Source organism: Protopterus annectens, chromosome 12.part0 (assembly GCF_019279795.1).
Source record: "Protopterus annectens isolate FY-2018-M chromosome 12.part0, PAN1.0, whole genome shotgun sequence".
NCBI lineage: Eukaryota > Metazoa > Chordata > Ceratodontiformes > Protopteridae > Protopterus > Protopterus annectens.
Genome location: NC_056746.1, coordinates 1,163,535,694 through 1,163,553,081, shown reverse-complemented (window position 1 = coordinate 1,163,553,081; position 17,388 = coordinate 1,163,535,694). Strand labels below are relative to the sequence as shown.

Genomic DNA, 17,388 nt, shown 5'->3' with positions numbered 1-17,388 from the left:
TAAGCAGGCTGTGAAAGAATGTAGGTGGCAAGGGTGGGTAGTATACACGTTTGTGAAGGCTAGGTTTGAGCTGGATGAAGAAAGAAAAAGATTAAGTAAACACAAGGAAAGTAGGTGTATACGAATCATAGAGGGGGGAAGAGATGTGTTGCTTGAGAGTGGTGATAGAAAAATTAAAGGCGAGAATAGAGTTTCAGAAAGAGGTCTAGGAAGCTTGCCAAGGAGGTATAAAGTAGTGCGATGGGTGGATGAAGTGGCAAGAATGATACAGATGGCAGGATGTTGGGGGCAGTTGCAAGTTAACAGGAGCTTTTAGGATTTTAAATGAAGTGGGGGTTGATGGATATGCTAAGATTTGTAGGTTTTGAAATGTAAAATGGACACTGATGAAAAGTGCATTAGTCTTGCTGTAAGTAAACCTGATTTTACTGGCAGACATACATATTGAAGTGGCGTAGTAGTCTCTTTTCATATCTTCTTAATTTATAACTACTTGTAAAGTTTTCTGAGTGCCATCTTAGGTAAAGCAGTGTTTTTTTAATGTCTTTGTTTTTCTTTCATTTGCTGCTGACGCCAGTTATCCAGCTTGTCGTGATTTTATTGACCTCAATAACTCCTACTCTAGAGTGATTCTTCACTGTGGGGTTCTTCCCTTAGTAAGAAGCCCTTAGGTTGAAATAAAGAATGAATCACTACTGCATAGGAAAGCAATAAAAGTTTTTTTATAGTGTGCTCTAATCTTCCAGCATGCTAGCTGATGCATTAAGGCTGGATGTGTGTTTGGCCATGTTGGGGGAGTGCCTGCACTGTCATGGTGATACAGATGTTTATGCCTTGCATACTCTGTAATTTGTTGATACTTCCTGTTACTGAACCCGTATCTCTACCAGTGACTGTGACGTTTAGCACTCCTAGCATGTTATCCCACACCCATGCTGTGTGATAAGAGGTGAGCAGGCACATGCCTCTTTCTTCTTCTCTCATCCCTCATTTGATCATCCAGTGCCTGGGCTCTTAGTCAAACTAAGGTAGTCTAAGTCATAGCATAGGCTTTATCCCTGTATGCCACAGATCCAAACTTTTCCTGGTTGTTAATATTAGAGTTGTATTCCTTGAACTGCTAATTGAAAATCTAGATTGTAGTGAAGAGTGCAGAATGTGTGCCATGACATATGTGCAATAAAAATTGCATTGTTAAACATATTGACTAGCCCATTGGTCCATATGTTGTATATTCTTCATCTTTTTGATATCGCTGTGACAGATATACCGACTTTGAAATCTACAAATGCTGAATAATGAAAGAAGTAAAATTTGATAATACCTTCCCAGAACATTTTACATATATTTACAGTTAAAGTACATCTACACTTTTTAGGTCTGAGTTATTATATCTTTGCATTTGCTATCTACATGTTCTGTATACATTACATTTTCTGTACTTGTTATAATGATGTATTATTGTTTTCCATTATATACCATTAATTATAGGAGGCTGTTTTCATAAAAATTGCATAGTGCTGCACAGTATTTGTTTTAAAGTGCAAGTCTCAAGTAAATTCATAGTTGACTTCCTTCTGGTGGTAACCCATTTCAGAACTGTGTAGGAGTATGGGATGTCAAAACTAGTAATTTAACCAAACTAAAAAGATGAACAGCGTGAACAGTAGTGGCTTTTCTTCTAGTTAGATAAATCAGTTATTACCCTTAAGTTGCTTACCAACCACCAGTTTCCTCATTTTTTATACATAAAACAAAATAAACATATGCACAATCACATAAAATTTTATTTTTCAGTTCCATCCAGATTTAAAACATGCACACTGATGTATGAAAAAAAATCTATAACAGCTTTTCTCCTATTCCATTGGTGTAATATTGTTCTTAGGGAAAATCAGCACATTCCTTTTGAAACATTCCAGCTATTTATTTTAATATAATGTAAACATTTACTTACATAATGCCATCTTTTTAGTCCTCTGAAAGCAAAATGATAGCAGAGTATCTCCTTTCTTAATTAAATCCTTTCGTATGTGTCCTATAATCTACCTTTTGAAAATGTATCTCATCTAGCCACCTGTTGGCTTTCTTAACCTACCCACCTAGTCATGTGCAGGTCTTTGGCTGTGCTTTAAGTGCTCCTAGCCAGCTGAACAGACGAGCTGTACCAGTTGTATTGCCCTAAGACAAAGCACATGCTTTACCCTGTTTGTGCTCTCCCAGAATGCTCTTCCCCCTGAACACTCTTATTTTTCAGCCAAATCACCTTCTGTTTTCCTTCCAGCTAACTGCTTGCAGTTGTTGTTTAATTTCACACACCCCCATTTACTAAATCAATTCTTTAATTGTAACCCCCTAGTGTTAACTCAGTGCCATATCCTTAGCTGCAGTCATTGATGTCCTTCCGTTTCACTGTTGCAGTATTCATTACATTAGGAATCCACTGCCAAGGGCGTGCTGACGTCTGGCCAGTATACAAAAGCCTTTAGGTTGCTCTAAGGTGCATCGTACATCACATGTGTGCTCCTTGCGTAGTGTAGGGCATAAAGGTGACGTCTAGGACATAACATTCTCAGAACTTTTTTGCTGCCAGTCCGAATGCCATCACTTGATCGTCGGTCTGAATGCCCATTCTGTTGCTGGTTCATGTAGCCATTGCAGAAAACTGCCCTGTTGGGATTCTTTTTTACTTATCTTTTTATTATTGTTGCTTGTGGAGTTTGTCATCCAAGAAGGGTAAATGCTAGTGTGGGAGACAGATTTCTCACGAAGACCACCATTACCAGTGTCTTTTTTTGCCTAGACACCTCTCATGACCATACGTCTTGTTCCATCTGTCAGGCCTTGGTACCTAAAACCCTTCATAGTAGACTCTCATCTTTGTGATGCTGTAGCTTGAAAATCAAATCAATGTCTTAAGTTTCTTGCAAAAGACTTGATGGAGGGTACTTCCTGCTCTGAGGGACAGCTGTCAGTGAAAAAGAAGGCTAAGAAGCCTAGGCTGGAATCTTCTGCTGTTCAGCCTCCAACAGGCATCTCTCGCAAGGCAAGTGAATGTTTAGAGGTTTACCCGGCTTTATCCTTGAATTCCTGTACCTCGACCGGTTGGAAGCCAGAGGGGATCATTCCCACCCCCCCATATCATTTCCTTTATACCTAACCACCTGTTTCCTCCTACCCAAACACTCTTCCCCTACCTGTTCTTGACAAACACTCTAGCCTACTTCCTGCCTCCAACATAGAATCCCTACCTCCTCCCACCACCTCTCTATACACACCACCCTATAACCATTAAATATTACTTACAATTAATATTTTTAACTGCAGTAAATATGCATATCTGAACATAGTACAAATAAATTGACAATATATAATTCCCATTCACCTTATCCATAGTCAAGAACATAATTACAGATAAAGTAGCAAGTATCCCCCCGTATTTACTAACTCACTATCTCTGCTACCCTCTCTTAACTTGAGGATACCAATTACCTGACCAATACTTCTTGGCCATACTGCAGCTGCCTAACACAAAAAATGATAGCTGTTGCACTGGCCATACTCTCCATCACTTTTCTGTAGCCATATACCCAGCATTACCTGATGCTTATATAGATCCTAAGTCCCTAACATCACTTCAACTTGTAACTACAGAGAATTCCCACTATCAAGTCTTACACTCTCATCCACCTATCACTTCAAATCTCTTGCCAACAAACTCCCACATACACCTAATACTGCAACTTTTAATACAACACCAATCTCACTCATTCATAGATAGTACCCTTGCATGTAACACATTCTTTCTGAAACTAGATAAACATGGATTAAACATATCCAACCCAACTACTAAAAACATCATTCTACCCATTAATAATCTTCACCCTACTCCTACTTTACATCCTGTCCTCCTGCCACACTCAGCTTCATAACCACATCCCGTCCCCTTGGCAAACTGATTCCACAGCCAACACCACCAAACTAAAACACTTCCCAATTTTGCCATGTGACCTTACCTCCCCCCTACCCTTCTCTTACTCACGCATTAAACTGAAAATAAAAACTAGCCCCCTCTCTTCTCAAAGAAAAACTAAAATAATTCACAAATTGACCAAACTTTATCTACACCTACTCCATTAACTAACTTGCAGTCGTTATATACATCCCAATCCAGGACCCAAAACATCAGTCGGCCCAAACTTAAATCCGCTAAATCCCCTACACCACAGATCTACCTCAGCTCTCCTCTTCTTAAACATTAATGTAAGAAGTATACTTAACAAAATTCATGACCTTCCTGCCCTACTAGCTCTATACAAACCAGATATCGCTGTGTTAACTGAAACATGGCTCAAACCACATCACAATAATGCGATTACTGCCCTGGGTTTGAACATTATCCGAAGAGACAGATCAGAGAAAAAGGGCAGAGGTGTTGCAGTATTATTCCAAAATCATCTTGCCTTAGAACAAATAGATTACAATACCCATGAATTCAAAGATGTAGAACTAATCCTTGCCAAATTAAAAATAAGTACCAACAAACATATAATTATTGCAGGTGGCTATATACCACCAGGCAGTAACATCACTGTAATGGAAAGCCTGCTTAATTGGACCTCCAACTCCCTTCCACATGAAACCACACTGTTAGGAGACTTCAATATTGACTGGCTTCACTGCTCCAGCCATAACCCCTCTGCCTTCATAAACCTCCACAGGTTTACCCAAACTATAACCACCTCCACTCGAATTGACAAAACTTCCAAATGCCAGTCCATCTTAGACTGGATCCTGGTATCTGACCCCGCTCTTGTACAGCAATCTGGTTGTCTTCCAGATACTCTAAGTGACCATCATCCAACCTACTTAATTAGGAACAGATCCCAAACCATCAACCAACCTATCCTTAGAGTAGTTAGAAACAAAAATACCTTTATAGCTACTGATCTCATCAGTAATCTAAAAAGCTGTAACTGGACCCCCCTAAAACATCTACCTCTAGACGATGCCGTTGAGTACTTTAACACAACCTTCATAAAAATCTTAAACCATCATGCACCCCCTAGAACTATTGGAATAAAAACTAACTATGCCCCATGGCTAAGAAAATATGCTAAAACTATAATGAAAAAAAGGTACAAGGCCTGGATTCAATATCAGATAAACAAAACCACTACTTTGAGACAAAACTATGTAGAGCTCCATAACAAAGCCAAAAATCAAATCAAACTAGACAAATCCAGCTACTATACAAGCATGCAAGAAAAATATGCTCATAACCCACAAAAATGCTGTGCCTCAATAAATGGTATATTGCATCCAGGAAAGTCCACGACTCCAACCCCTGTGCTTCCAAATAACCATGAAAACATTCCTACTCAGTTTAACAAATTCTTTACCGAAACAGTCCAGACCCTTGCCAATGCCCAAAGTAGTACTAGCAGCCCCACACCAGTAACTACCCCAACCCATCCCATATACAAAACAATAGCCCCAATTTTCACCTCCACTCTCTAGCCACCAAATCAGTATCTAAACTCCTTGGTAAGCTTAAACCAACCACTCTAGCAGCTGATAAGCAGCCAGCAGACTTCCTTCAGATATCAGCTGAAGCTATAGCCTATCCTATCTCTCTTCTCAAACAGATCTCTCTCAGAATGCAGAGTCCCCACCTCATGGAAAACATCATATATAATTCCACTGCACTAAGGTGGCAACTCTTAGAGCTCACCAACTATCGCCCAGTAGCAATCCTATCACCTTTATCCAAAATATTAGAGTTGTTCATACTCAACTAATACAGTACCTTCAGAATAGCAACCTACTCTCCATATTCCAGCATAGCTTTAGACCTTCCTATAGCACCACAACACCACTACTATCATTCACCAACAGTTAACCACCAAAGAAACAAGGGTCTATTTGTTTCTTCCCTGTTCTTAGACCTATCAAAAGCCTTTGACATGATAAAACCACAGTCTGCTTCTTGATACCCTATCCACCCTAAATATAGGTCCCTCCTCTATATCATGGTTCAACAGCTACTTATCTGCCTGCCAGCAAGCAGTCCTATGGCTGGACCAATTGTCCCCCCTGTTACCAGTAACCATAGGAGTCCCTCAAGGATCTATCCTTGGCCCATTGCTGTTCTCTCTATTTACAAATCAGATCTCTTCATCCTCTCCCACTGCCTCAATAGTACAATATGCAGATGACACTACCCTCATATGTGCTGCCCCTACCCTTAGTTGAACTGCAACGCTTTACCCAAAATAACTTCACTCTAGCCGAAACTTGGTTCACTAACATCAAACGTCTTCTTAAAACCAAACAAAACAAACTAATTCTTTTCAGCCCTGGCAGAGCTCCTCCCCTAAGTAATAATTTCACCATTAGCTCTAAAGAAAACATTCAAATCAGTCCAACCACACACACTACTAGGTGTAGAAATAGACAATAACCTGAGGTTTGACATCCACACAGCACAAACCATTAAGAAAGTTAATAAGAAACTTGGTCTCCTCTACAGGAACAAACAGTTTATGACAAAAAGCACCAAAGTAACCATCGCAAGGACTCATCTTCTATCCACCCTCCTCTGTGCCTCTCCCATCTTGACCAATCTCCACCAAACTGATCTAAATAAAATGGAATATTGCTACAATAAGATTGCCAAGTTTGCTACTGAAGCCTCATATAGGTTCCACCACTGTCTATCCCTTAAGCAACTCAACTGGCTTGAGTTGCCTCATATACTTCTGCTCAATCAGCACTCTATAGCGCACAAACTCTGCTACCTTCCTCAGATAACTCCAGCACTTAATTCAGCCCCACATTCCCTCTAGAGCCTTAAGATCTAGTAACCAGAACCTCATAACTGTCATCAAACATAAAAACGAAGCTGGTAAGTCCCTCTTTACCAACACCATTGCCAAAACCTGGAACACACTACCAAGCCAAATAACTTCTACCACTTCCTTTAGTCAATTCAGAAAACTCCTGAAAACCCACTAAGTAACTGACTATGCTCATGCCACTCACCAGGCTAATCTATACCAAGAGAATTTGCCAGGGTACAGCTATGTATAAACAGTTTCTCCCCTGAAAGCTTCCAAACCCGTATACATTTACTTTACAAAACATATAACTGCAAAAGAGAAAAAAAATGTACCTCTGATTGTCTACTGTAAGAAATGTTAATCACTAACATGATGTCCTGTTGTGTGTATATATGCTATATGTATGTTTGTGAATCACCAGCATGTTGTCCTGATGTGTCATATGTATGTATGTTCTACTTCTTTATACTCTTCACTGAAAGTGGACATGTGTCCAGTCGGACTTTCCCAGTAAACAAATGTAAAATAAAATAAATAAAAATAAATAAAAAATATGACTTTAAGCATGTCTGCAGAGGCATTGCGAACATCTGTTTTGGGTGGTCAGGGGGAATGTTCCTAAATTTTACTCAGAGAAGTCATTTCTACTACCATCATTGAATGCCGTCCTGGGTCAGAACCTTCAAAATTTTGTGAGGCTGACGTCCCATTGAAGAAAAGCAAGAGACTAAACATATTACTCCTGCTACTAAGGATCTGCAAAGTGAGTGGCAGTCCTTAACTCAGGGTTTGTTTAGTACTTTAATGGCATTGAAACTTCCTCAGGGAGTTTCTCTTCCAGCCCCCTTGATCCTCTACTCCACTAAAAAGATCCAGGGAGCAGGATTTGGATGGGAAATCCCTTGTTTACTCTTCTGAAATTCCCTCTCCTTTGGACTATGAATCAGAGGAAGAGGAATCTACCATATTCATATGCTGCAGTATTCGTAACGTGGGAGTCCACCTCCGGCTGACTTGTACATCTGGCCAGTAGACAAATGTCTATCACTACTGTGAGGTACATGTGACATTGCACAGAATCCAAAATGTACATTGACATAAAGTGACGTCTGGTATAAAATGGACGTCTGCATGTACCAGACCTCAGAATTTTTCTACCACCTATCCGATCATTGCAGGTCAGACAGGTTGCAAACCTTGGTTCAAAAAGGTACCCTGCTGGGTTCTTTTCATTACAGTCTTTGGCTACTGTGTTTTGTTTTGATTACATGTCCGCTAGGAAGGGCCAGTATCAGTGTGGAAGGCAGATTCCACTTAAGGACTCTCACAACCTTTGTTTATTTTACCTAGGTCCAGATCACAACCATACTACCTGTGCTATTTGTAAGGCCTTTGTACCCAACATAGTCACTTAGCTTCTGTCAAGTTATACCACGAAAATCAGTGTCTTAAGTGTCTCGCGTGTGACATAGAAGGTGCTTCGGGCCCTTCAGCTGAGCCACAAGCTAAGAAGGCCAAGAAGCCTAGGCCTGATTTACCCAGTGCTCCCTCTGTTCTGGACATCTCTCCCAAGGCCGATGTTGGCCCAGAGACTATTCCGGAGTTGGTAGATACTCCTTTGATGGGTACCAGTTTGGAAGCTATGAAGGACTCTTATCAGCACGTCCTCAAGGGAACTGTATGTGTCAGACTCGGGCGTACAGGGAGAACCACAGCTCATTGTGACTGAGGGCCCATATGGTATTACCCAGATCATAGTATGAGAGGATGTTCCTGCCGACATTGTGGAGTGTAGGCTGACATCTAGCCCATCCGCTCTCCACCACATGGGGGTTCCCAAAAAGAAGAAAATTAAGACAAAGCATGTTTATCCAGACCCTCAGGAACAGTCTCCAGATTGGCAGCCCTTCTCCTACGGCCTGTTCAATGCTTTTATGGCTTTGAGGCAGTCCCTTAGCTGTCTCTCTCCCTTCTCCTTTTTTGAGGAGTAGAGGAAGGAATGGAAGAACTTCTGAGGAGTTTTCCTCAGATTAAGAGAAATCCTCAGGGGACGTATGCTTGGCTTATTCAGCCCAAATTTCTTCCCCTTTGGATTATGCCTCCCCAGAAGAGGAATCTAATGGGACTGATTCCCCAGGAGAGGGTATCTCATTTGAGGAAACGAGTCTTAAGATGAGGGAGTTTTTCAACTGAGATTGGTGTCTGGTATCAGACATCCAGAAAAGATACTATGACCTGCTACAGATGGACTCCCCATCTGCTATACCTCCTGTTCTGCCAGCATTCCTAGATGCCTTTGCTGCTGCTTCTAAGTGCCCAGATTCTCAACTTCCAGCATGCAAAAGGCCAGATAGATTTTATAAAGTGCCAGAGGAATCCAAATTCCTATTCGTGTCCCACTGCAGACCCTGTTACCATTTCAGTTTCTACAGACAGAGCATCCAAGATGCTACCTTTCACTTCCCTGCTCCCCTCAAATAAGGAAAGCAAAGTCATGGAGAGAATAGGAAAATAGGTTTATACTTCAGCTACTCTGGCCTTCAGGGCCATTAACTATCAGACCCATATGGTCAAGTATTCTTTGGCTCTTCTTTTGGACACTGGCAAACTATTATCTGAGCTTCCTGACTCTCCCACTAAGGCTAAGCTTTCCTCCGTCCTTAACTCCTCAGCTCAAGTTACATGGAATTCTATAAAGTGTAGTTATGATGCTGTGGAGGGATCAGTTAGAGCGGCTGCATCTGGGTCAGTTCTCAAGTGGTTTTCTTGGCTCAGGCTCCAACCTTTGCCTGATGACATTAAGGCGAAAATCATGATTGCCCCCCTGGACAACAAGGCCTCGTTGGGTACTTCAGCTGCAGAACATTTCAAATCTGTTCAGGAGAAGGGCAAAGAGCTGCAAGAGCTGAAGCATGTCTTTGTTTCCCTGGTGCCCAGGTTCCAGAGAAAACTACCTTACCAAGACCACCTTTGTTAGAAAGAAAGGTCTGAGGGATTCCAGAAAACAATTTTCCTCTAAATCTATCTTTTCTACTCCCACACAGAAACGGCCCTTTCAGGCTAAGCCAGGTAGTCTGTGACTACCCACCTCCTGAGACGTCAACACCTCTGTCTCTCTCTCCCTGCTTGGAAACAGATAACTCAGCACTCTTGGGGCCTTTCCATCATCCTGCAAGGATTCTTATGGTGTGGTAGACTCCTTCCCCTTTCAGGGGTATTCCACAACCTCCAAAAGAGCCACTAGAACTCTTTTCCCCAAATCATTTCCAACCTCCTTTCTCAGGGCACTATTCAGGTGGTTTTGCCACCCTCCCAAGTAGGAAAAGAGTTCTACTCCAGGATATTCTTAGTACCCAGGAAGGATGGTCTGGGGAGACCCATTCTAGACCTTTCCTATCTAAATACCTTTCTGAAAGTTACCACCTTTCATATGTTAACCTTACCTACCCTTCTTCCTCTTATCTTTTCCCAGGCCTTCATGGTGTCACTGGAAATCAAAGACCTATCTTTATATTACCATTCATCTGCGGTTCAGGAAGTTTCTTCACTTTGCTATTGCTTCATCACATTTCCAATTATGTGCCTTGCCCTTTGGATTGTATATGGCCCAACAGTGTTGACAGAATGCTTAGCTCCTGTCATAGCCTTCTGCAGGCTACCGAGCATACAGATCTTTCCATGCCTAGGCAACCTTCTCCTCCAGGCTCAGACTCCAGACATCTTTCAGGAGAACCTGTACTTTCCAGTGTTACTGTTAGAGAGTCTAGGATTCACAATAAATTACTAGAAATTATCTCTGGTCTCTTCCCAGCATCACATCTTTCTTGGCTGCAAGATCCTGTAGGGATGTTGGCTTCCTTACCTCCAGAAAAGGTTCCGTTCCTTGTCTCCTACTTCAGGACCTCTTGTTCCCACAGTCCCTGACTGCCAGGGAGTTTCTTTACCTCCTGGGGTTCATGGCTTCTACAATTCCCATGCTACCTTTAGCCAAGTTGCACATGAGGAAATTTCCGTGGTTCCTGAGAACAATATGGGTACAACACTCCCACCCACTGGAGTTTAACCCACTCCTGCCTTGCTTGAAAAAGAAATTACACTGGTGGATATACAGCAGGTGGCAAAGAATCCAGGTTTACCCTTACAACCACTTCCTCCCACTCAGGAGCTCTACACGGATGCATCAGACATGGGATGGGGAGCAGCTCTGGACTCCTGGAGGGTCGGAGATGTCTGGTCTACAGCCCAGAAAAGGGAGCACAATATTTTAAAGGAGATGAGGGTCCTGATCTTCACCCTACAAATCTTCAAACCTCATCTTTGCATGGGGTTTTAAGATGGTTTACAGACAATACCACAGTTCTGTGGCATGTCACCAAACAGGGAGGGACAAAGTCCTACCTCCTGTGCAGACTGGCCTTGCAGGCCTGGGAATTACCTGTCCAGAGTTAACTTTCCCTCCAGGTGGTTTACATTCCCTCGACTCAGAGTGTGGTGGCTGACACACTGAGCAAGGCCATGACTCAATCCCACGAATGGATGCTACACAGGGATGTGTTTCTGGACCTGCTCTATCGATGGGGTATACCTCCAGTAGATCTCTTTGCCTTCCCCATGAACAGGCAACCTCCCAGGTTTTGTGCCAGGGATCCCTTGGCATGGAAGGTGGACACCCTACCTTTCTCTTGGAAGGGGGGTGCGTTTATGCATTCCTTCCTTCCCACTTTTTTAAAAGGTCTGTTGAAAATCCAACAGGAGCAACCAGAAATCTTGCTGGTTACTCCCCTTTGGCCTTGACAGCATTGGTTCCCCCTTCTGCATTTAGCCAAGGCAAACACCATAAGTTACCCCACAGAATGGACCTACTTGCACAGGACTAGGGAACTTTAGTTCATCCACAGATGTCAACCCTACAACTGACTGTGGGTGATAGCATTTTGATTCCCTTCAGACACCTTTTTTCTGAGGACATGCTACATGTTCTGCAGGAGGCCAGAAAACCCACAACTAGGAAATCCTATGTTTCCAAATGGAAAATGTTTTCCATCTGGTGTCTTAAAAAGGATCTACAACCACTATTAGTGGATGTTCCAGTGGTCCTGTCCTACCTATATGAATTAATGAAGAGTGGGCTGTTGTACTCCTCAGTAAAAGCTGATATTTCTGCTATCTCTGCATGTCTACCTATGTCTCCCCCCTTTAGCGTCCATGTTGGAAGTTAAACTCTTCTTAAAAGGCGTTCTTCACATCAGACCACCAAGGAAACCAGTCCCGCAGTCTTGGGATCTCAACTATGTCTTAGAAGAACTTATCCTGGCCCCTTTTGAGCCAGCAAGTTCTGCTTCCCTACAACACTGCACTTGGAAAACAGTCCTTCTAGTGGCAATTACTTCCACCAGAAGGGTGTCTTGAGTTAAGGGCTCTCATGTCCTCTTCCCCTTCACAGTTTTCCACAGAAATTGGGTTTCCCTACGCACTAACCCCTCCTTTCTGCCCTAAGTGGTTAATGAGTTCTCTCAATCAGTCCGTCAGTCTTCCTACCTTTTTCCCTTCTCCTTAATCCTTTAGCGAGAGGATCCTTCACACTTTTGATGTGCACAGGCAACTTGGATATCATTTGGATAAAACCAAGCAAATTCAGAAATCTGACTGTGTTTCCCATCACTCAAGGTCCCTGGGCCAGCCTGAGGACTGTAAATTTTTGTTCAAGTGTCCTTATGCTAACCCCTCAGTGGTGTCTGTAGCTTCTGACAAGTCCTCTCAATTGCTTTCTTCTTCCAAGTTACTGCCCTCTGATGATGATAGCAGAGCTATGGAAAGGCTAAGCAAGAAGTTTTATAGCTTTGGTACCTTGCCTTTTAGAGCTAGTTATCAGACCCCTATGTTCAGGTATTTGTTGGCTGTCCTATCCCAGGCCTATCAGGTTATTTATGATCTTCCAGACTCCGAGTGTAAAATCTGCCCATTTCCTATTAGGCACTTCCTCCCAGGTGGCTCATCATTCTATCAAGTGTAGTTATGATGCAGCAGATGCTTCTTCTAGGCTGCTGCTTTTGGGTCAGTGATGAGTGGGTGTTCTTGGCTTTGGCTTCAACCTTTGCCGGGTGATATTAAGGCTAAGTTGATGGATGCCCATCTTGATAATAAATGCTTGTTTGGTGAAGCTGCTGCTGTGTTTAAGTCCCTTTAGGATAAGGGCATGGCTTTACAGGAACTTAAACGTGTGTTTGTTTCTCTTTTGCCTAAATTTAAGAGAAACTGCCCTAGTAAGCTAGCCTTTGTTAGTAGGCAGTCTTGCCCTCCTCCTAAGGGTAAAAAGGGTGGCAAGCAGGCTTATCCTGCCAAGGCTACTCAGACTTTAGTGACACACGTCTCCTTTTCCAGATAAACCAAGTGCTGGCTGGACTGTCCTGTTCTTCCCAGCCACTTTCCTCTTTATCTTCACCTCTTTCTGTCTCTCTCTCCTTGTTTGGCTACAAGATTACGCAGGATTAGTGGGTCCTAACCGTTATTCGCCAAGGCTATTCTATGGTTTGAAAATCCCTTCTCCCTTTTATGGGTGTTCCTCAGCCCCCTCAGAAACAACTCTCCTCCTTTGCAGAGATGCTTCGGGACATTTTGACTCTGGGTGTTATTCAGGAGTTGTCTATGTCTCAAAGGGGAGGGGCTTTTACTCCAGGATGTTTCTAGTACCCAGAAAAGAGGGTACTTGGAGACCAATTCTAGATCTCTCTCATATAAACACTTTTCTGAAGGTGCCCTCCTTTCAAATGTTATCCCTTCAGACTTTGTTCCCTCTCTTGCTTCCTCAGGCTTATATGGAATCCCTGGATCTCAAGGATGCTTGGCTCTGTATCTTGATCCATCCCCTTTTCAGGATGTTTTTACGTTTATCTGTTGCTTCCTGGCATTTTCAGATGTTCTTGTTTCACTGTTGCAGTCATCACCTGTGCTGTTATCCTTACTGTGGTAGCCCTCAGCCGGCCCGAATACCAGAGTCAGTGTTTTTCTGCGTTGGCTGCTGTCGCCTGTAGTCTGATGTCAGGTTGTCAGTGCTATAAAGCAAGGCAGCTGACACCATTACATCAGTCTTTCTTGCCGTGGAGCCCATAGCAGAAGCAGTTCGCAAGTGTGCCGGTCTGTCGCTACCAGAGTTTTAATTACAGCTGAAAGCTTCTAAAGCAAAGTACTCCGTTGGGGATCCTTTTTTCTTGCACTAACCGATGTCCAAAAAGTTAGCAGTTGTCTCGCCTGTGGAAAGCAGATCCCACATCAAGACTTCCATTTTTACTGCGTCAATTGTTTAGGCCCAGACCACCACGTCCCCGGTTGCCGGTTGTGTGCCCTCTTTAATGTGAGAACCATTCGCTGTAGAGCTCTTATTGTAGACAGGTATTTTCATCCTCCATCTTCACATTCTAAAATGGCGTCTGTCAGTCAACAATCTGTGGACATTCCGGAAAAATGCAGAGATAAAGATAGAGACGGACCACACAAGGCTAAGCTTTCCGACGACTCTACCGCTAATCAGGTAGTCAGCTCTCTGGAATTCAGTGAGGTGCTTTCGCAGCCCCTGATGCCCGATATGATATCTATGCAGGCCTCTATCGAGACCCTTATGGAGTCTGGTATGCCGCAGAAATCCTCTTCATCTTCCAAGACTTTGGCTGTCTCTGCCTTGGTCGGTTCGAAGCCGTAACACAGGCACCGGCTTCCAAGGAGGCTTCTCGCACTACCGAATCTAGACAAAAAATGACGTCTTCTCATCTGACTACCGTTTCTCTCAGACCGATGGATACTCTTAGGCCTAGAAGCCAGGCCCCTCCTAGAAAATCTGCCTCTATCCACCATCCTGCTCCACCACCCCAAGCACCAATGCTTAAAATGGCGGAGGATCTCATCTCCCTTATCAGGGTTAGCCATGCCACAACTTCTAAAAGGAAAAGACACCCTTCTTCCTGAAATTATGACAGAACAGATTTGGAAGAGGAACAACAACTGACTGCTTATGAGGATTCAGATGCAGAGGAATCCATTCCTTCTGCCTCCCCATCAGAAGACCTTTTCTTTGGGGAAGCCCTTCACACCCTCAGGGAACATTTCCTATAGGAATCTCAGGACTTCCCCCAGTCTAAGAAAAGACTAAGAGTTTCTGGACCTGCCCCAGCACAGACCCCTGGCCAGCCCCCTATTTTAGAAGTGGTGGATGATGTTTTCCATGAATCCAGCTTCGCCCCTGATGCCCTCCCACCTGCGCCCAGTAAACCTGACCGGTATTACAGAGTACCGGATTCTCACAAACACCTGTACAGAAATCCTGCTGCAGACCCAGAGGTCATTACACAGGGACCTAACGGAGCTAAGACTAGTTCTGCCAAGGGTCCTATTCCTTCTGACAAGGATTCCAGAGCTCTAGACAGATGGGGTAAAAAATGTACACCTCTGCAACCTTAGCTATCAGAGCACTCAACTGTCAGTTCCATATGTTAAAATGTCAACATACTTTGGAACTATTAAAACAAAAGATTTCAACCTTTCCTGACTGTGCCAATTTGAAAGAGTTAGCAGGTTTACTACACTCTACTTGTCAAGTGGCCAAACACTCATTAGATATGACACCCTAGAAGCCTCAAGCATGGCAGCAGTGTCAGGATCTGTCATTAGGAGACATGCATGGTTGAAGAAACAACCTCTCCCTGATCATGTCAAGTCTAAATTAATTGCTTCCCCCCTGGATAAGGGCCGCTTGTTTGGAGTAAAAGCAGAAGAGGTGCTCAAAAAGATGGAAGACAAAGCAAAATCTATGCAAACAGGAAAAGATTTCTTTCAGGTTCAACCTCCCGGGTTCAGCAGGAACTTTCCATCTTAAGCATTGGTCCTTCCCTGCACCTAGCAGACAGGGCCAAGGTAAGCCCTGCAGAGACAGACCACCCAGGCCCCTATCCCAGGGGCAGCAGAGAACCAAACAGTGGACCACTTCCACCCCAAAGGTAGAGAGTTCTAAGCCATCCTTATATGGCAAAAACTCTGAATGACTCCCTCTTCCCTTGTGCCCTCCTTTCACTCACCAAAAGCTGGGAGGAAGGCTGTCCCTCTGCAAAGAAAATTGGTTTTCTCTAACAAACGACCAATGTATCTTAAAGATAATTTTTCAGGGATACAGATTCTCTTTCAACGAACTCCGAATTCCAAGAGGGTACCCAGACTTGCCTCAAATCAGTGGACAGAGCCATTGAAACAGGTCCAAACTCTCATATACCAGGGGGCAGTAGGACCTGTCCCCTCAGATCAAACAGGCAAAGGCTTTTATTTCAGACTATTCCTTGTTCCCAGAAAAGAAAGCACTTGGCACTCCGTCCTAGATCTATCCATTGTGAACACCTCCCTAGTGGTCCCCTAATTCAGAATGCTAACTTTGCAGCAGCTGCTGCCTATGCTGACAAAAAATGCTTGGCTAGTGACCCTAGATCTAAAAGATGCCTACCTCCACAGCCCCATTAGGGAATCCTGCAGGAAATTCCTGTGCTTCAGAGCAGGCTCACAACACTTTCAGTTCTCTGCACTACCCTTTGGCTTATCTACTGTACCCAGAGCATTCACTAAATGCTTAGCCCCAGACATATCCTTTTGCAGACCGAGAAATATACAGATTTACCCTTATCTGGATGACTGCCTCATTCTGGCAGAGTGCAAAGAAAAGCTGCTGCGGGACCTTCTCTTAGTCAAAACCCGCTTAACTTTCCTAGGGTTCACCATCAATGAGAAGAAATCAAAGCAAACCCCCTCCAGGAAGATCATTTTCTTGGGAACACTGCTGGACACAAGATCCCAAATGGCCTTCTTATCCCCAGAAAAGCAGAGCTTCCTGCTTCTCTACTTTACCCAGCTGGCCTCCAGAAGTCACCTCACTGCGAGGAAGTTCCTGCAAGCCTTGGGGTACATGGTATCTTGCATCCTTCTAATTCCTCTGGCCAGGCTTCATATGAGGAAGCTTCAGTGGTATCTAAAGAACCTTTGGTGTCAGCACTCTCAGCCTCTAGAGACCTCTCTCCCTCTCATCCCCTGTATAAGGGCCGAGTTTCTCTGGTGGGCAGGGGCCTGTGCCAAGAACAAGGGTCTTCCCTTCATCCTCTGCCCTACCGGGCAGACCATCACCATCAACGCCTCAGACATTGCTTGGGGCGCTCACCTAGCAGGGCGTTGCACCCAAGGTCTTTTGGATGCCCAGCACCTTCCCTTACCCATCAGTCAGAAAGAAATGATGGCAGTAAAAAAGGCTCTGACATCCTTCAAACCCCATCTCAGACCAGGGGTTCTCTTTATCAAAACAGACAACACCACTGTAATGTGGTACATCAACAAACAGGGAGGGACCCAATCTTACCCTCTTTGCAGGTTAGCCATGAACCTCTGGCTGACAGCCTCCTTCATGGGATTACACCTTATTGCCCAGTACCTACCAGGGATCAACTGCATCCTGGCAGACCACCTAAGCAGAAACTTACTGCACCTCCACGAATGGCAGCTCCACAGAAAAATCTTTTTGCAA

The 17,388-nt window shown here is 43.7% G+C and overlaps 1 protein-coding gene across 2 annotated transcripts in view; it reads left to right on the top strand.

Moving 5' to 3' along the window:
- RALGAPB (Ral GTPase activating protein non-catalytic subunit beta) overlaps nt 1-17,388 on the top strand; it is a 3,411,848-nt gene that overhangs the window by 1,938,831 nt on the left and 1,455,629 nt on the right. The gene's annotated exons all lie outside the window — the stretch shown is intronic.